The 22434-nt window shown below is 34.8% G+C and overlaps 1 long non-coding RNA gene across 4 annotated transcripts in view; it reads right to left on the bottom strand.

Annotated features, from left to right (window-relative positions):
* LOC121380479 overlaps positions 1-22434 on the bottom strand; it is a 59461-nt gene that overhangs the window by 29306 nt on the left and 7721 nt on the right. The window lies entirely within an intron of this gene.

Genomic DNA, 22434 nt, shown 5'->3' with positions numbered 1-22434 from the left:
GAAGAAGAAATCGTAGAAGTCGAAGTAGTAGTAGTAGAAGTAGAAGCAGCAGTAATAGTAGAAGAAGCAATAGTAGTAGTACAAATAGCATCAGTAGTAGTAGTAGTAGTAGTGGTGGTGGTTGTAGTAGTAATAGCAGTAGTAGCAGCAGCAGCCGTAATAGTAGTAGTTGTGGTAGTGGTCATCTTCGTCATCGTCGTAGTAGTAGTAGTAGTAGTAGATGAAATAGTAGTAGTAGTAGTAGTAGTAGTAGTAGTAGACGACAAAGTAGTAGTAGTCATAGTAATAGCAGGTGAAGTAGTAGGATTAGCAGCAGAAGTAGTAGCAGTAGAAGTATCATCAGTAGTAGTAGTAGTAGTAGTAGTAGTAGTAGTAGTAGTAGTAGTAGTACAAGTAGCATCAGTAGTAGTAGTGATGGTGGTGGTAGTAGTATTTTTTGTAGAAGTAGCAGCAGTAATAGTAGCAGTTGTGATGGTGGTAGTAATTGTAGTATCAGCCGTAGTAGTGTAATATTAGTTCATGGAGGTGGTGTTAGTGGTAATATTATTATATGTTATCGTTGACTTAAGAATTCAGTACTAGTAATAATTCAAATAATTATACTTAAAGTTAAAATTAATTGTACAATTGTATTCTCTTACAATGCGATTATATCGAATGCGGATACTACGTATTGTAAAACGGAAGGGCTGTGTTTAGACTGGTAACCTCTAGTAACCTCGATAGTGTTAATATATCACAGGACGTTATGCCATCTGTAGCAACCAAACATTTCCCCTGATAGAAATACCAATCGATCGAACTGTATAACGCAATAATCGTGCCAAATCGAATCTACGTGCAGGACAGTAACCAAGTGACATTTATAGTATTCATAGGTCTGCCTATTGTTAAAATTGCTTTTCATTGTTATGTACATGTTACTAATAAATATAATTTTTGTAATATGCTGATAATTTATAAAAACATAAAGCATGAAAGTTCCTAAAGTTGTAATAAAACAGAGTTACTTCCCACCAGTGTAATGTGCATGCATCATGGTGTATGCTAGTAGATATATTTGTAATACGATAAATTGTCTAGCGTAGCGCAAGAAAAAGCTTGTATATTTAGTAATACGCCAAAATCAATCAACATCGTTATTGTGTACACTGGCGTGTACTTGTTGTGTAAAGTAACTGAGGTATTTGTATAATGATAAACTTTAATTGTCAAACGAAAAACCATTATTTAAAAAAAAAAAAAAAAAAACCCACACAATTATCATGTTCTTCACTGTTGATTCTATTAAAACGTTTAAAACTTAAACTGATTCTACAAATTGTTGTATAATAGTGCTAATAATGTTCCATTCCCATGACACATAAAGAAACAGACAGACGGACTGAAAAAACCCAAACGATGATTGAAGAATCGGTGTGCAGTACTTTATAATTCCTTGTTTTATATTAAACAACGCCTAGTTATTGAACTGCCAAAGAGAGGAGGGAGAGATACAGAGAGACAGACAAACAGATAAACAGACACAACAGAGAGAAGGTAGGTGTAAAAATAAGCGACATACGTTTCCTGTGTTCTATCCGACAGTATTCATTGATAACTTTCCTCCCAGCCATCCCATGAATGAAATCCTCTTGATAACGACATGTTGCGTGTGTCGTGTCACGTGCTATACGTATTACCTACTCTAACCTACACAACACACGTGTTTAGTGACGTAACGGTAACCTCTGTTTGGTATTGTTTACAAACACGAGACTTGCATCATCCCGTCTCGAACCTCACGCCGGACAAACGGAATCAATCACAGGTATTTGAACGTGTCGAATAAAGTGTTATAGCTATAATGTATATCCTAAGTATTAAAACAGAAAACTGTGACAACAAATATTATTTTCATTAAAGAAAAAGACACGATAGTGGTGTTACAACACAAACAGTAATACACATCAAAGTGAAGAGAAAATCCGTGTTAACGTATTCAACAGGGGTAAACAAAAATTCTATACATACCATTCTCTATCCTAAGAATATTTAGTATGTAAGTCCAAAATATCCATTCAGCGTGTATAAGGTTCATCTACTCGGGGTTCCCCATTTTGACTGTTTCCCCAACATTACTTTTACAAGCATTTATACCTTCCTCTTACGTCACAGCTGTATTATTAGCAGCGCAAGCTGACGGAAAACACCTCTGACGTCACAGCGATGCGTGCATTTTTTTTCTCCTTTCTGGAATGCCTTGCCTGATCATCAGCGTCCCACTTCGGAGAGCGTAACTCTGCGTGTGCCACGTCATGTGTTTATATGCGTGTGTCTATATGTAGATCTATATACAAGTATACGTATATATATACTTATTGCGGGAACCGTAGGCTACGCATTATGCGCGTGTGTGGAAACTGATATGAAAAGGAGGTGGGGAGGGTGATATTTCGAAATACCTAGGCCACTGCCTTTGGATTCGTTTTAGGCGATGACAGCGATTGTCCGTGGGAATAGATCCGACAGTATTTAGATATTTGTGGGGAAAAATCGATCACGTCTATTTTTAGCCCGTATTACGTGGGTTGCTGTTGCTATTATAAACGACTGAAACCGAGACAGGCTCTCTCTCTCTCTGCATTGAAGTATTGACTTTTCTTATTGGCGTAGTAATATTACATACACGTTCTAAAATTTTCTAGAAGGATTATCCGATTGGTCGGTTGCTGTTACGTCTGGAATTTAATTGGATGGTTGGTACTAGTAGGAAGACTTCACGGTTGATGGTGTGAAGCATTAGTCCAAATATAAACTGTAGTAAATCCATTGATTAAAGTACGTATTTTCCTAATGGACGTCGTTAACGTGGATTCACGCCTACCTTCTGTGACGATGTGGTCGTCCTTTAACACCGAGACAAATGTACGTGAGTGGAGAGTTCACGTTCACTGACAAATGACACACGCAATCGTGCGATAGAGTTACGATAAAAAAAAAAATGTCTCTCGCTCTCTCTTATATTATATTATATTTCGTTTCACATTTAGTTTATTTATTTATTTATTTATTTTATGTCAGTTGATTTTATTTTGGGTAAATCTAAATTTGGATCACTATTTTTGAAACAGTGCGAGGGTGTTTCATTCAAAGGTCTAATTTTGTCGGCTTTCGATATGTCACAAGAAGTGTCTACATAGTTGAATTATGTTAAATGTCAAAGACAAAGCCTTTGTACAATCGTTTGTTTTTATTTCTGTAGATATTACATTGTGATAAATGTTTCTTGACGGGTATATCAAAGGTCATGATGCGTTTGCGTGTCCTTACAGAAGACCCATTTAGGATTATTAATACTAAAGATAACCGTTTGGCCACAGAGGGTTTCCTCTTTCATAAATCCTGCAATAACCATATGTTAGTTATTTATAATAGCTAGCTGTTAGCTGATGTAATGTGCCGAGGCGTGTATTCAGATTTGTGTATAGTATATTAGTGGTGGTCTGAGTGTGTTTTTATATATGAGCCACATATGTACGTCGATGCGTGAGTATGGCACATCACTGGTGTATATTTGAATCTACCTCTCTCTCTCTCTCTCTCTCTCTCTCTCTCTCTCTCTCTCTCTCTCTCTCTCTCTCTCTCTCTCTCTCTCTCTCTCTCTCTCTCTCTCTCTCTCTGTGTGTGTGTGTGTGTGTGTGTGTGAGAGAGAGAGAAAGAGAGAGAGAGAGAGAGAGAGAGAGAGCGACAGACACAACAGACAGTGTGTGTGAGAGAGAGATAGAGAAAGAGACAGAGACAGAGACAGACAGACAGACTATGACTGGTGGATATTTTGTGTGTATATATGTTGGTGTGTGTATGTGTGACCTTACAAGCGAACGCATGAGTGTGTATATATTGTGTGTCTGTGCGCTGGCGTGGGTTTTGTTTTAGATTTGTGTTTTTTGTATTGATGGCGCGTGGATGTGAATTTTATTGTGTTTGTAATAGAGTGTATTTTCGATTTGTTTGTATGACTGGTCGGATGGATGGATGAATGTATGGACGAACCCGCAGGCTCAATGGGTAGGTGTAAACCACTTGCACCGACCAGTGATCCATAACTGGTTCAACAAAGGCCATGGTTTGTGCTATCCTGCCTGTGGGAAGCTCAAATAAAAGATTCCTTGCTGCTAATTGGAAAGAGTAGCCCATGAAGTGGCGACAGCGGGTTTCCTCTCAAAATCTGTGTGGTCCTTAACCATATGTCTGACGCCATATAACCGTAAATAAAATGTGTAGAGTGCGTCGTTAAATAAAGCAATTCTTTCTTTCTTTCTGTATGGACGAACGGACAGATAGACAGATAAATAGATGGTTTTACTGCCAGCAGGTTTTTTTTTACTATATCAATAGGCAATATCTGGTCGTAATAGATCCTTTGGAAGAACTGTGTGAATACAACTGTATTTTTCACCAAAATCTCATAAGAAACCATTAGGTAAACATTAAAGATTGGTGGTTCTGTCGCCAACAGATGGCTGATTACGGTTAAGGACAGGATAGAACTGTCCATTGGCGAAATCGTTTTGTGGAAAGTCTCGTATACCACATTAATAGGTAAACATTTCTCGAATCGTGTTGTCCTGTCCAACCTTTAGAGCCGCGGTGATAGATAAAGAAAAATGTGTGAATTAAGCAAACTAATTAAAACGTGTGGTCATAACTCTTTCATTTCAACTTATTTTCGTGTTTATATCCAGTTACGGTTCAAACACGCTGTCCTTGACTCACACCTCAGCTATCTGGGCTGGCTGTCCAGGACAGTGGGTTAGCTATTAGTTGTTAGTGGTTAGTGAGAGGGAAAGGGGTGTAGTGGTCGTACACCTACCCACTGAGTCGTTCTGGATGGGAGCCGGTACGGGCTACGAACCCAGTACCTACCTGTCTTATGTCCAATGGTTTAACTCTGATTTCATGTTGACGGGGAGGATGAAAGTTACAGAAATATGTTCTGAAATGGGATCCAACAAATACGTTAAGTTTATGTTTACTCGTCCTGGCTAAAGTTTGATACTTCCGTTCACTTCGCCATGTCTTCGTTAGTCAGTGCTGACACAAACCGACGACATTCATATATATATATATATATATATATATATATATATATATATATATATATATATATGTATATATATATATATATACATATACATATACGAAAGAAATTACTGCTATGAAAAGTCCAGCATCAGCTACTATACACATTAGGACGTTCAGAAAATCACCAACTATACAGAATCTGGTATTCTATATAAGATATATATTCTAAATGTAACTTTAGTCGTTAAAAAGGTATCTTCATTGGAAACATGTTGCAGTAAAAGCAACCTTAGGACAATCCCTTTGACATATAATGGTTCCGGGACACGATTTGTTCTCATTTCTGCCGTTTTCTGAGAAATAGGTTCTGCAAAAGACACCACCTGTTAAAATTACTTTTTTTCAAAGTGTACAGACTGAAATTCGATTGACCATTATTATAAAAGATACGTCTGCAACACTGTTATTTTTCCAGCTAAACCTTAGTTCTTTGTTTCACATTTTAATTTCTTCACAGCTAGCTATGTGAATCTATTTTCATAGTGGGGTTTTTCTGGGTTCCGTAACCCCAAAATTTCAAATGTTATCTCAATGCAACTAAATGCTTATGTTCGCCATCTGTCGAAGATATCTGAATTGTCAAATGTCCTGACGATTCAGCAGATTGTCAATTTTGTGAAGCGCGTCAACTGGTCATATCAAGACACCATCTTATTCCTCTATAGACCTAAAAGAACCACACACAGACCTGAGGCATGTTCAGAAGGGCATTCGCTCGCTAGACAGGCATTTGTGTCTAACTTTAAATGAATGTGATATGATAGAAGACGATGGATGGTAATAGTCAAATTGATCGCTATTACTCACCCTCATGTATACGCCTTTGCTTTACAGACAGGGATACTAGTATTTTAAGCAAGATATTGTCAGTTTTAACCAGAAACATGGTACAGTGTTTCAGTTGACTATGTACCTTTAACAAACCATAGTTTCTCTGGTTCAATATTTCAATTCACGTTATCAGAAATGAACGTCAACATTTTAACATACATGGAAATATGAATCACAGAACTTCTTTACATTCTGCATGAACGGCGCACGAAGTTGTTCTGTGGTTCATACTTTATGAATGTCAAAAAATTATCATTTTCAGTTCCTGTATATCCAAGTGCACAATTGTTTTATCACTTTAAAATACTATAAAATACTATCAAACTCTTTCTTCAGCTGTTTACCTCTTTACTCATTACCGATAAAAGTGCAAGACTGAGATCACAGGATCACTTGGACCAATCCAAGCATTTATAACGAAAGAGTCGTTAGAGATTGATTTATAATCACAACAACGTCTTGAACATTTATTTACTGTCGAGGCGCATATCGAAGCGGCGACTGTTGTAGTTAATGTTAATTATCGTGCTCTTGATGTTGTGTACTTTATCCTCTATTTTTAATTCTTCGTGTGGGTGTTGTTCAAAACAAAACCGTTTTTCACATTGTGTGTCGTCAACGCGTTAGAGACATTGTTGATCAGGAAGTGTATGTTTTCTTCCTTAGCTGACGTCAAGTCAAGAGATTAATTAACAAATATCGCGCAAACTGTTACTTTAACTTGTAATAAATTGCTAAAAGTGTTTATATACACTAGAAACCATTAGAGACGCATACATACAAACTAACATTCGAATACAAACTATTGAAAATAATGTAATATCATATGAGATATTTAATAGCTATTATTTTACCTTCTGATAAATTGCCAATTGTATACTGGAATCCATTAGAGACGCATACATACAACATAACATTCGGATACAGACTATTGAAAATGTTATATTTAATAACAAATATCGCGCAAACTGTTACTTTACCTTGTAATAAATTGCTAAAAGTGTTTATATACACTGAAAACCATTAGAGACGCATACATACAAAATAGCATTCGAACACAAGCTATTGGAAATATTCTACAGGGGCCTATATAACATGATATCATATGTGATCTTTAATAATTGTTACTTTACCTCCTAATAAATTGCCAAATGTATACTGGAATCCATTAGAGACTCATATATGCAATATAACATTTGAATACACAATTCTGGAAACATGATACGTGTCCATATATCGTGATACTATATGGCATATTTAATAAAACAAATATCGCGCAAATTGTTACTTTAACTTGTAATAAATTGCTAAAAGTATTTATAAACACTGGAAACCATTAGAGACGCATACATGCAAACTAACATTCGAATACAAACTATTGAGAATATGCTACAGGGTTCTATATAAGGTGATATCATATAGAATATTTAATTAACAAATATCGAGCAAACCGTTAATTTGTCTTCTAATAAATTGATAAAAGTACTTATATATATTGTTAATCATTAGAGATGCATATATACAAAATACGTTATTAGAAGGCAGTATATATGTCAGAAACACATCGCCCCTTATGTTATGGGATAATACACTACAGACGCCAACGTACAAAATAGTATTACCCCAGCAGGAACTCATAACGGGGACAATAAAAATCATAATTTCTCATGCTTTGGTTTAACGTACACTACTATTGGACGATTTGACGCCAATAAGCCAATCACCTTGTCGGTACTAAATATGACGTCATCACGAGTTGGCAAAGCACACACAATGATGTCACGTAGTTCAAAGCGTTTGCGTTTACGTCTTTCTGGTTTCAGTGTTAAAATGGTAGTTTAATACAGAATATACAGAACTTTGGGTTTTGAAAATTATCTGTGAACCGTGAATAAATTACAAAATTAAAGCAATACCCAGAACAGTAAAGTAGGTTACGTCGTTTCTATATACATGGACGTCTAGCCGATGTAGGCTATATCGAAAATAAAGGCTTTTAAAAACCAATTGCTGGGGTAATAAATAGAATAACAAACTCGGTACCAGTTATTACCAAATGTATGTCCCGAGTGAAATATTTTTTTCACTCGCGACATAAATTTTATAATAACTGGTAACTCGTTTATTATCCTCTATATATTTGGATACAAACTTCGGGAAATATGCTACATGTGCCCATATAACATGATACCATATAGGATGTTTAGTAACAAATATCGCGGAAAGTGTTCCCTTTTCTTCTAATAAATTGCTAAAAGTAGTTATATATATACCGACAACAATTAAAGACGCATATATACGAAATAACGTAAACTGTTGAAAATATGCTACAGGTGTCCATACAATGTGATATGTTGTGGGTGATTTAATGTAAATATCGCTCAGACTATTTCTTTGCCTTCTAATAAACTGATAAAAGTACTTATACATGTATATATATTGCTAAACATTAGAGACGCATATATACAAAATACGTTATTAGAAGGCAGTATATATGTCAGAAACGCATCTGTTATGTTATACACACAACATACAATTTAAATGAAAATACAGTTGAAAACATGATAAATATGGCAAAAGGATCCGTTGCACTGTGGGATGAACGTGTTTCAGGTTCCAAACTCGTGGCACTGCATTTGCTGCATAAAAGGATCACGTTGGTTTATGAGTTTTTGTTGTTACTGTTGTTATTGTTGTTGTTTTGGAGTTGCTTTTGTTTGTGTTGTGTAGTAGCTGATTTATGTTTGAAATGTCACGATTACCTGTTATTAAGGGGGGGGGGGGGGGTGCATGGTTACACAATGCTGGACTGACCACATGCGTATGTGGCTTTAAGGTTTAATTGGCACGAGTAGATCATTGTTACACTGTCACAACACGACCCTACACATGACAGTCCACAACCAGGACAACCGCATGTCCCGATCCAACACAAATGAATATTTACAAGTAACGAGTTCCAGTCAGCAGTAAAAACAGAAAAAAGAAAGAAAGAAAATTTTAATGTTTTATTTAACGACGCACTCAACACATTTTATTTACGGTTATATGGCGTTAAACATATGATTAAGGACCACACAGATAATGAGAGAGGAAACCCGCTGTCGCCACTTCATGAGCTACTCTTTTTGATTAGCAGCAAGGGATCTTTTATATGCACCATCCCACAGGCAGGGTAGCACATACCACGGCCTTTGATATACCAGTCGTGGTGCACTGCCTGGAACGAGAAATAGCCCAGTAAAAACAGAAGCTACCGTCCGTGGAACAAAGGAATTCATCAATCCACACACTTTGTCGATTAGTTCGTCGATGCTTACGACCATCCAGTAGCCTTTAGCAACTGAAGGCCAATGGAACAAAAATATCAGGTTTTCTCGCAGACTCTATGTCACAATGTCTAAACATGTTTGACATCTACTATCCGACGATTAATAAATGAATTTTCTCTGGTGGGGTCGTTAAACAAAAACAAAAACTATACATGAAGGCCACAAGAAGAACCGTTTTTTCATCCTGAAAACGATCCCAACATCATGAGGTATTGAACCTTTGGACGGCGATGGTGTTCATGTCTGCTGTTCCACGACTAGCATTGACTCTATTGTTGATACAGTAAAATATCTTCTCGGGAGTGGCTGTCCTCCTATAGATGAGGCAATAGATAGAGATTCATGGAATCAACCACTATTTTGCCAAATGACTGCACTGTGCGACTCTGCATTGTGCGGGGATACGGTCGTGTAGTTTAGATTTACATCTGACCCATGAACATCTTGAAGCTTTGTGTGTGTGTGTGTTCAATGAATGCTGCCGCGCTTCAATTTGTTTATATTTAATTTTTATTCACAATCAAATAGTAGTATTTCAAAATAGACTGATATATAATAAACATACTTTGACACAAATAACTGAAATTATACGCATACGATTACGTGTATTATTTCTTGTTTGTTGTAAGTAAGCCGACTACAATGTACAATAGGATTCTTAATCAGATGCATATTAAATCAATACTCCAAACCTATGTATGTATATTATCGGTAAAGAAAACAATTTAATATAAAAAGGATCAAATCATTGTGATCTGCATTGTATTTTCCATTTTGGGGGTTTCTAAATTTTGATAGGTGTTATCGTAAGACCAACATCACTTTTGTAACCACGTGTATTTAATTCAAACTTCAAAATTCACACCTTAAGCATTGTAAACAGTAGTTTAATCATTTTAAAAGTCAGTCAGGCATCTATTGATAAATACTATTGTTTTTGGTATAAAGATTTTTAGTAATGTGTGTTACAATCAATGGTAAATACTCCAGAATAAACATACGTTGACAACAAAACCGTTTCAAAGCGAAACCAAAAAATAATAATTTTCTAAAGAACTTAATAATAATATTATTATTATTGCATTTGTTGTATTCAAAAATTAGAAACACAAAGCGTCAGTTGGCAGGGATCGAACCTACTGTGCCAACTCGCATGGTATTTCACACTCCATGAACTTTGTTTATTTTTATTTCTCCCTCCACATGGCACATATACACAGAGAGAGAGAGAGAGAGAGAGAGAGAGAGAGAGAGAGAGAGAGAGAGAGAGAGAGAGAGAGAGAGAGAGAGAGAGAGAGAGACAGACAGACAGACAGACAGACAGAGAGAGAGACAGAGAGACAGAGAGAGAGACACACACACACACATACACACACAAACACACATTCTCACACGTGCACATGACTTTAGGACAATAGACGCCCGACCACCAGGATATCCATACAATAGTAGTTCAATTAACCGAATATAATAATGTGTATTTTCAAACTCCGAAATAGATGTTCAATAAAGTGCAGCCTTTGACAACAATAGTGTAATTAGAAAAAAAGGACAATTGACGGTTTAGTCGTTGACTTTTATATTTTTAGTCCTCTTCCTGGTACATCCACTATAGGATTTCTGCCACGTTTAAAATTAAATACTTCTACAAATATGTATGTTAATTATTCGTTCACAACAATAGCTTAATAAAAGAACCGTTAATGACATCATTTTCTGTAGAATTAGTATTGTTCTTCGGCTGTTGTTGGCAAAACAACCATAGAATGTCTAGTTATATTCTGGTCATTCAAAGTTAAAAATGCATGTACATTAAATAGACATTAATAATAACAGAGTAATGAACAAAATATTAATACTAACAAATTAATCTGCCATAATGGTTTACTATGGGTTTTTTTCTTCTTGTGATTGTTAATGCCACGACAGAATTAGCTAAAGACATACATGCCACAAAACACGTACGTTATGACAATAAACAACAACAACACGTTGTAAACAAGAATGGCATACGAATCCAACAATAACAAAATATTAAACAACAAAACCTTTTTTGTTGTTGTTTTATCGTTCAATAACATAATATTCAACTGTAAAGACTACAATTTCTTTTTTTAAACTAACTAATTTTGACCAGAATATCGTAATAAACAAAACCTGATCACAAACATAATATTCATTTGTAAAGACTGCAACTATTTCTGTTCTTTTATTTTAACCAGAATGTCGAAATAAAAGAAACCTGACCACAAAAAAACCCATAATATTCAACTGTAAAGACTACAACTATTTTTGTTATTTTATTGTTGACCAGGATGTTCTAATAAACGAAATCTGAACACTAACGTAATATTCAACCATAAAGGCTATTCTTGTTATTTTATTGTTAAAGTTCAGACTACCACAGAATATCTGGTCAAATTGTATTTAATTCAAACCCAGAGAGTCGTAAGACAAAAAACAAATATTTATTGCCATTTATCTCAAGAACTGCATCAGCTTCTTTAGCAAGAAACCAACACTGATCACTGTCTAACGATCGCATTTCTTGCCGTCACGTGACTTTACCAATATAGCCAAGCTGGTGATATTTTTAGCCCGCAGAGGTAATTCTGGTAAAGATCAATTCTGTAGATGAGCAAATCAATACTGTTATTTTTAGCCGCCAGGATGTGACTTAAAAACGAGGAAGGCTGGCGCGTAACGGAACAGGGATGCTGGCGTTTGCAAGTTTGATGCGACCTGGACTTTATTTGCTATTATGAGAAATTACTACATCGAAGATAGGTCAATTTTATCGGGACATTAGTGTTGGTATTTATAGGGCATTCGAGTTATATTCGCAGGCGGTTGTATCTGTATCAATATCAGTGATATATGTTATTTTGAAAGCTATTTTTTTCTACAAATCACACAAATGCTGAGATGCGGTCTAGGCTTGCAATGGGGAAGTAAACAACCCCATGTTTCTTTATAGGAAACCATTTCAGTACGTCATGACTACGTCACTGTCGCAAGCCAAAATCAACTCCATAGTGACGTAGTGACGTGTACTTAGTTTTATTGACAGCGATGATCCTTTTCATTACAATTCTTAAGCGTGATTGAACCATTTCACTTATGCACACTCTAGGGGGAAAATTATTTCTCCTAATGCAATTGTCGTTTATGCTAACACATGTCTAACTTTAGATGTCCTGACGCAGTGCTACAGGCCTACGTATTAGAAAATTAAAAAATTCAGCCTTTTGTGTCATAAATCCCACCTGTTGTCTTATAATAATGACGTGTTTGTCTATGTGGGCGTATACGTATTGTGTGTGCGTATTCGCATTATGTGAGCGTGTAATTAACCTGTGTATATATGAATATAAATTGTATTAATGAGAATATGTATGTATGTGTGAGTGTTTCTCTCTCTCTCTCTCTCTCTCTCTCTCTCTCTCTCTCTCTCTCTCTCTCTCTCTCTCACTCACTGTGTGTGCGTGCGTGCGTGCGTGCGTGCGTGTGTGTGTGTGTGTGTGTTGAACAAACTATCCACTGTAGTAGACCAATCTCCATATCTAATTTGATAGAACAAATTCTTTCCTCATTTTTTTCGAATATTAAAAGTACAATCTATTAATTTCAAATTAACTTCTTTTTAATAATTTGGAAACAAAAATTCGAAATGGTCAACAAGTTTTATCTGCTTCAAAATTAACGTTAGTCGATTTATATGGAAATCGAAAGGAAACTATTTTACATACATGATTAAACCACGCTTAAGTATTTAAAACCACATCGTTGTTGCTTTAATATCGATTCGGCATGTCACATAGTTGTGAATATTGCTTTGAATGTAGTTCTATTATTCCTTTCAATGTAAACTGTATGGGCAACAAAGACTACGTCTATTAAATTCTCGAACAATTTTGAACCAGGTAATATCCTTAGCAACGAAAGAAGCATGTTAATGACGATACTAATAAACAAATACTATAATATGTTTAAAATGCATAAAACAAGCACAATGTTTTCATATGAATTTATAATATTTTAAACAAATATTTCAATCTTTTTACAAATACGTTTTTCTCCTGACGATGTCAGCATTTAGATTGAGATTTTAAACTTGTGGTTTTAAACATATTTTACTTTTATCAAATATATTAAACAAACTCAACATTTTACTAAACACAAAGAGGAAAATCGTTTCAATGGATTTAATTATATTTACATATACATTTATATTAAGCAAAACCAACATTTGACTAAATAACAAGAGAAAAATCGTTGTCAGATGAATGTTTGTATAATGAACAAACACGGATACCCGTACGATTTTTACACATCGCACGGGACTCGTGAGGGACTCGCACGGATATCGTAAGATACTCGTACGATGATCTTGGAAATGTTTGGGCCGCTTAAACCGTACGGCATTCGGTGCAGGGGCCGTACTGGGCCCGTGCGATGCTGTCTACAACATGTCTACGGGCTTACGGCCAGTAAATATTAAAAGGACACATCGGGAACTTTTAACTCCGCGCTGAAATCTTCCAATGCGCCCTACGGCGAGGAAAGAACGCCAAGACGCACCCAGGATAGCCACGGCACCCTTGTGGTCGGCGTGAGATTTTGTAAATTTCCCCCCGAATTTTGGGCCCGTACGGGCGCCTTATCCTGAATCGGTGGATATGTGACTCAGTCATAAACAAGTACATCATTTGACTAAACAAGAAGAGGGAAATAAGTTTCAGATGAATTCAAATATATTTACAAATACACAACTTTTGACTAACCAAGAAGAGGGGAATAGTTTTCAGTCAAATGTATACTTGATGGTGCAGAATGATGTATTAACAGAAAGATGCACGTGTCATCGCTGACTATTTTGACGGCTATATTCACGTGTTTGTAATACATAACTACAAAATGATTAATTTTTTTAACACCGCTAGTCAAGATGACATTGATTTATTGGATGTCAAACATTTGGTCATTTTGACATATACTCTTAGAGAAAAAAAAACGCCATACATTTCCATTAGTGGCAAGATATATTTTATATGTCCCATCCCACAGATATGATAGCACATATCACCGCCTTTGATATACCATTTGTGGCTGGGACGAGAAATAGTCCAATGGGCCCAACGACGGGAATCGATACTAGACAGACCACGCATCAGGCGAGCGCTTTATCATGAACTACGTCCCATCCCAGTAATACTATATAATATATATGTATGTGAGATTGTACACATACATGGATGAAAATATATATTGATGTAATGGCTTTTTTTTCTTCTTTTTTTGGTCGAGGTTTTTGGCTGTTGCTTCTTTTCTTTTCTTTTTTCATTCTTTCTTCTTCTTTTTGTTTTGTTTTTGTTTTGTTTTTGTTTTTGTTTTGTTTTTGGTGTTGTTGGTTTTTGGTGGGGGTTTTTTATTGCACATAATTATAATTCATTGTATAATCTTTACATGCAAGACAAATTAAGAAATATTATGCCAATATTATGTCGTCCCTTTAATAATTAATCACCAGTGATGAACTGACAGGTTAACAAAAGATACCAGTAATGTTTTAATTGCATTCGGCTTTTTTTTTTTACAATAAAGGGCACCATTCACTTCCACATGGGTCCAAAAATAAAGTTTAATTTTCGTACTCAAAACTTATATTTGTCTGATGCAGAATGTTAAAAAGGTTGTAAGTGCAAACAAAATTCAGCAAATATCACTGACTAAAAAGTTATGACACTTTTTCATCTGCCAAAAAAGGGTGGTTATAGACACTACTCTGGTACTATAACATCATGACAAAATATAACAAACTACAAAAACACAAACTAGATCAATGTTTATTTACTTCTTTTAATGTATTCCAACAAACTCATGCTGTAACAATTGTTGTGAAACTTAAATATTTTATCTTTGCCATATATTCACTATTATGGTATGCCATATCCATAAAATATTCCACACTTCATTTCTGTTTGTATTAATAGTTCATGGTAGATCTAACGAAAGTTTATTTAACTAAAGTATGCTCATTTCACTATTGGTAAATGTACCAATTGGAATTATAATTCAAAGTTTATGCTTATGACAGTAGCTTCTTCCTTTTTCACCTTAAGGTTACGGACACTACAATCTTATATAACAAACCATGAATGCACTTCATCCATCTAATATTGTGGTATTTATTTGCCATGATGCCCGATTCATGAATAACTGTGAACATAATATTTATTTTATCTAAGATTTAACTGACTTTTAAAGAACCATGTTTGCTTTTATACATCACATGACTAAGACATATGAGTGTAAGAGATAAAATAAAACAGCCAGTTGTTCTGAGATATCTTAAAATTATAGTTTCAGTTCCAACTACATGTATTTGTTGTAATAGGGTTATTTTAAGGCTCAATATATTGATTTACACTCAACTTTGACAGGCAAAGAACCTGAAATATTAAAATCAGTAATAATTGGTTATGGACAATACCAAACAAAACCTTGGCTTTAGATATAAAAGCCTACTGTAAATACACAGCATTGTAATATATATACTGTCTAAAAAGTAATAAGGTGTATTAATTAGCTTCAAATGTTCACGAAACAGTCAGAAAATAAATGGTATTTTTGTTAAAACCAAGTAAACAGTAACCTTGTTAAAACGTAACAGTAGTCATAAATTTGAATAAGATCATTCAACTTTGAATATAACTATAAAAGTTTTGAAACAAAACAAATAACATTTCCCATATTTAAAAAATACAGTTTTAAAATGTTTGAGATGATTATAAATATTTTCCATTTCATCAGCTGCAAATCCACTGTTCATGGCCGGATGTGAGATCTGATAGTGTCCATAATCAATCAACTGAACATATTTGTTTTCAAAATATTAACATATCAGTATCAAGCTTGCTACTTGTATTATGTTTCAGTGTAACTTAATTTGTTTACTATATATGACTTGTTTGTAAAGGTAACTTTTAGGAACGATTTGACGAAAATGTTTGTTAAGATTTGACTAAACTGTTTGTTTATTTTTTTTCTCAAATTTCACCTTAAACACTAAACACAAAATGTAATAAAATGGTAATTTCCAAAAATATATCATATTTATATAAAATCTATATTTTACTGGTATTACTGTTGACATTTAATCACTTGGTTGTGGGCAAGTTACATTTTACCACAAAGTTTCAATATTACTTGTTTGGTTACGGACACTAAAGCACCCCTAGTAATAAGTTATTTGTAGGATTCTATCTTTAATGTTATGTCTCAATGTGAACTTAATTGGTTATGCAAGTTAAACATTAGCTAAACTCTCAACACAATTCATAAATATATTCAGCATGAGGAATGTCCTGCTAGTCATAATTTTGTTATTTTTAAGGGTGACTGTTAGATGAAATAACACTTACCAATTCAGCAATATTATATATGTTTGTTCTTTAAAATAAAATACAAGAACATTTAAGTAATTATTTTTTATAAAGTATATACATTTATAATGATGTTTTTTGAAAGGTTACGAACACTACGGTTCCACTCTACAACTCTTATTATCTTCAAATCCAGCTACTTCACATTTCTATTACTTTGCAGAGTCTCTCCGTACATCTGACTTGTAAAAATCAACTGCATGTAGAATTGTTTTGACCAAGTCAAAAATTATTAGATTATTATGGACACTATATATATCTTGTTACAAAACTATAAGTTGTCTTAATTTTGTAAATGTTTTGTAACATTAAAACATATTACAATTTTTATTCCTAAATCATAAATACTAATTATTTGTCAGAAACGTCAGTGCAACATGATTTAATTTCACTTAATGTTTAAATACTTAATGTCCATATAGCATGAGGTACATTGTATAGACTCAAAGGCATGGCGCCCATTACGCACATCACGCATGTGTGTAATGCAAAACAAATCCGAGAATAGGTCGAGGCTGTCAGTAATTGTTCTATAAAATATCCTCTTAAAATTGACCCGAAAAAAGAAAGAAAAAATGTCTCAGAAAAGGCTCAGAATGCATCTACAGGCGTCCTGAGTTTCAAACTTTTCACGGGGGCAGCCCCCCCCCCCCTCCGCATCCCCCCGATATAAACATGTTTTGGATACGCCCCTGTAGACTGTCTGTGAAAAAAACATAATGAACTAGTACACTTAAATAAATCGCAATAACTTTTGAACCTGATGACCATTTCTTATAAAATAACTCACATTTTTACAACAAAGGGATGATTTCAGTGAAAATTAAAATGGAAATCTATAACAACAAAACGTACCCTAATTTGACCCACTAATTAACTCGGTGTGTAATTTGTATTGAAATGAGAAACATGAGATACTCCACGCAGTTAGGTGTGACCCATATTCATCAACATAAACCAAACAGTGATGTGTTGGGCCACAATATTTCATTGTAGGATAGCATATCATACTGAATCATGAATTGATCCCTTTATTGTAAAAAAGCATATTGGTACCTTGTTGTTTTAGCTTCCTTATAACTGCCCCTTCCACAAGAATAATTTTAAGAGGACACATAACGTGTTTACAAGATCACGACCACAAATATATCCAGTTTACAGGTTAGTTTGGCGAGGTAAGGCTTATAACTAATCTGAACAACAAAATCGTTATCCAAGATCTCTGCACAATGCTGATCCGAATGGACATTTGCCAAATTGTGGTTGATTCCATGAATATCTCTCTCTCTCTCTTGATCTCTTCTCTCTCTCTCTCTCTCTCTCTCTCTCTCTCTCTCTCTCTCTCTCTCTCTCTCTCTCTCTCTCTCTCTCTCTCTCTCTCTCTCTCTCTCTCTCTTGTAAGGAGGATAACCACTCGAAGAAATTCAATACTGGACAGTGCATCCTTCCTGCACCGCTTAAAGAAGATTGCCACTTCCAGACTAGTTTACTAAATCAAAACAAGCACATGACAGAGCTCATTGGAATAAATATAGTAATAGTACAATAATATGACGTCATCACGATTGACATAAATGAAGTTTGACTAAATATTATCAAAACGTTACGCACAGGTGTGCAGGTCTTACTGTTGTGTACACACGTTATCAATTGACAGCAGTAAGTATATTAACCCAGTTGATACACCACAATACGAAATGGGTTTATGACGTGGATATTATTGGTAAGTTGTGGAATAAATAACAACTAATCATTGACCTAAATACACATTCCAAGTAGCTGAGATATACGTCAACGACTGCATGCTTAAATCGTAATTGAATATAATCAAAACAAAACATAAAAATATAATAAAATAATGCCATAATTAATGGTTGGTAGTGTATTCTCTAAACACACTCATGAGTGCATGTCATCACAGCCGTATTTATTCCAACGAGCTCTGTCCTGTGCTAGTAATGATTTAGTAAACTAGACTGGAGTTCCAATTATCTTTGTAGCAGTCAAACTGATGTATTGTCCAGTAAAAGATCTCCTCAGGAGTGGCTGTACTCCTATAGATGAGGCACTAAATATGAGATACATGGAATCAACCTCTATTTTGCCAAATGCCCATTTGACTCTGTACTGTGCAGAGATATGGTATTGATCACGGATAACGGTTTTGTCGTTTAGATCTATAATCACATACATTTTCTAGGTATTATATTTGCTAGACACCTCCAGTTATCGCGTTAAGAGGTAGCGTATACATAGCGACTAGTATATAGTGAACCAATGTATTTTATATTTGATGTGCCTTTGTTGTCCTATTCCGTACAAAAATAACCACACAAGCTGGAAACTCTTATTGATTTTCTTCACTGATTTGCTCAATGTGAGAAAAATGTATATTTAACTGTAAGTATTATAGAGTAACACATTCATAGCAAATGTATAATTTAATACTAGATACGGACCCAAAGGAGGAGGAACCAGGGGACCCCCCCCCCCCCCCCATAACTATTCAGTTATGAGTTAGTCCATATTGCCTTTTCCCGTTAATCCCCACTGCAAAATATATCCTGGATCCGCCCCTGAATACTGATAACATATATTGTCACAGTTCCACCGTTATTATGAATAATAGAACATAGTGAGATTAACATATTTAATTAATTGTGATGTGGTCTACAGGCTGGTAGGTACTGGATTCGGATCCCAGTCGAGGCATGGGATTTTTAATCCAGATACCGACTCCAAACTCTGAGTGAGTGCTCTGCAAGGCTCAGCGGGTAGGTGTAAACCACTTGCACCGATCAGTGATCCATAACTGGTTCAATAAAGGCCATGGTCTGTGCTATCCTGCCTGTGGGAAGCGCAAATAAAAGATCCCTTGCTGTCTGTCGTAAAAAGAGTAGCCTATGTGGCGACAGCAGGTTTCCTCTAAAAAGACCAGTGTCAGAATGACCACATGTTTGACGTCCAATAGCCGATGATAAGATGAAAAAATCAATGTGCTCTAGTGGCGTCGTTAAATAAAACAAACTTTACTTTTAATTGTGATGCGTGCACGTTCACTACATTTTTAAATACTAAAATCAGGTTATGTTTTCAATTAGTAAATTGTAAACATTGTCATCAGTTTAAGTTAATATTCATGTTTAAATGTATGCGTCGTTTTGACAAATTGCAATGTTATTGTTTAATATTCATTAACCAATTATTTCAACACTGATCCATTTCCTCGTACATAAAAGTAGTAATTTTACGTACTTTTATCCAGTATCTAAAACCTCTTCAGTTTCTTAAAATTTGCAATCGGATTCGGAAAAATGCAACTGGATAACTCTCCCTCATATATATTTTTGTGTAAAATCATATAAATACACAAATCAAAAACATTGCTGAATTATTCAGTAGTTTAGCTGTACTAAATTTTAATTTTTGCTCGACTATAAAAAAACAAACATTTTTCAATTTAAGATAACGTGGCGCCCCAATTTCCATATGATTTAGATATTTCCTGTATATAAGCGTTGGCGTTATACAATACACATATACACAATTCTGTTTTACGTTATTATATTTAAAACGTATCAGATATTCCTAAAACAGCTATTGTCATTGTTAAAACCGTCAATCAATACCACAGTGTCTAAAACGGCAACTTCCTAGACAGAAATAACAAAATAGCTAATTCATAAATGGAAAACCACTAAACGTACACGTAGTGATACTGAAGACATTAGATGTTTTTATTGGCTATTTTAAACATTTCAAATGTTTCAGGAACGAAAATAGATAGAAATTAAAAGTAAAATTGCAGAAACGTTATTTTTTAGCAGTTTTACTGATCCACACAACATCAACAATAATAATATTATTATTATTAATAACAACAACAACGACGATGACGACGATGATAATGATGAAGATGATGTTAGTAGTTGATGCGTTCGAGTAACATTTCAGCTTTCTTTTTGCTTTTAAAGGGACATTCCTGAGTTTGCTGCATTGTAAGATGTTTCCGACTAATAAAATATTTCTACGATTAAACTTACATATTAAATATATTTTCCTGTTTAGAATATCAGTGTCCGTATATTCCATGTGTTTCTGGTCGTCTTAATATTTGTAAGAAGCCCAAACTATTTATTCATAAAATAAATGACAAATTTGTTTCACAGCAACAAGTGCCAAAAATGTAGATAAACTAGTCCATATCTGAAGATAGAAATGAAATAACAGTAATTTAAAATTAAAATTAATCATCCAATATCTTATATCAGAATATTGATGCATGTGTGTGCGTGTGTATATGTGCGCGCGCACGCCTGTGCTTATTTGTGGGGTTGTGTGTGTGTGTGTGTGGTGTTCGTGCGTGCGTGCGTACGTGCGTGCGTGCGTGCGTATGTATACATGTATATCTATATATTGTATGTATGTCTGGTATGACTAGTACATACATAGATATAAATGCAAGGGCACAGAGGATAAAACTCCTTTTTTGGTCTCACAAAGTGTCTCTCATACCATTCCTGGCACTCGAATCTTAGACACTGAATCGTCCGCAATTCCCAACCCACCACTCGGCTACTGAGACATTATTTAAAATAATAGTATTAATTTAACCAATGACCCTTATGGTACATGAACTTGTGGGAACACCTGGCACTGGCAAGTATGTATAGATGTATAACTAGCTATATATTGTATGTATGTCGGTTTTGACTAGTAGAGACAAATACTAATATATAAACACACGGGCACAAGGGATGCAAATCCGTTTTGGCCTCACAAATTGTCTCTCATGGGACTCGAACCTTAGACACCGAATCACATTATTATTATTATTATTATTATTATTATTATTATTATATAATGAGCAAATATATGATGTGTGATACTTTGAAACCAACAATTTTATATTCATTTTAAGAAGTTAGCTTGCTTTGTTTAAATGAATAAATGAATGAATGAATGAATGTTTAACGACACCCAAGCATTGTTTTGTTTAATGACAATCCTAGAACACATTGATTTACTAATCATCGGTTATGGCATGTAAACTTTCTGATGATTCTGACACAGTCTTAGATAGGGGAACCCACTACATTTTTGCATTAGAAGTAAGGCATTTTTACAAGTACCTTCCCACCATTAGGACATCATTTTAAAAGTGTATTTCTATTAATTATATGAATTATTCCATTTCAAATAAACTTTAAATAATGTAGACTGTAGTTGTTTTAGATAAAGTGTCTGGCTTGCTGAGGAAGAACTGACAGAATATAAATTAACATTGGCAGTGCTAATGATTTTTATTAGTAACATTTCTCTCTATTGACTACATTTTAAAATCAGTCGGTTGAGTGCTCGCTTGAGGTGCTTTCGTCGCAGGATCGAACCACCTCGGTGGATCCATTCAGCTGATTGGGTTTTTCTCGTGACAACCAGTGTGCCACAACTGGATAAATGCCATGGTATGTGCTTTCCTGTCTGTGGGAAAATGCATATAAAAGATCCCTTGCTGCATTAGGGAAAATGTAGCGGGTTTCCTCATGTTTACGAGTCAGAATTACCAAATGTTTGAAATCCAATAGCCAATGATTAGTTAATAAATGTGCTCCAGTGGTGTTATTAAACAAAACAAACTTTTTTTAACATTTTAAAAGGCCACATGTACTACTTATTAGTTTATGAGTTTTATTAAAGAT

This window comes from Gigantopelta aegis, chromosome 9 (assembly GCF_016097555.1).
Source record: "Gigantopelta aegis isolate Gae_Host chromosome 9, Gae_host_genome, whole genome shotgun sequence".
NCBI lineage: Eukaryota > Metazoa > Mollusca > Gastropoda > Neomphalida > Peltospiridae > Gigantopelta > Gigantopelta aegis.
Note: the sequence above shows the minus strand (reverse complement) of the source record. Positions and strands in the feature narration are given on the sequence as shown.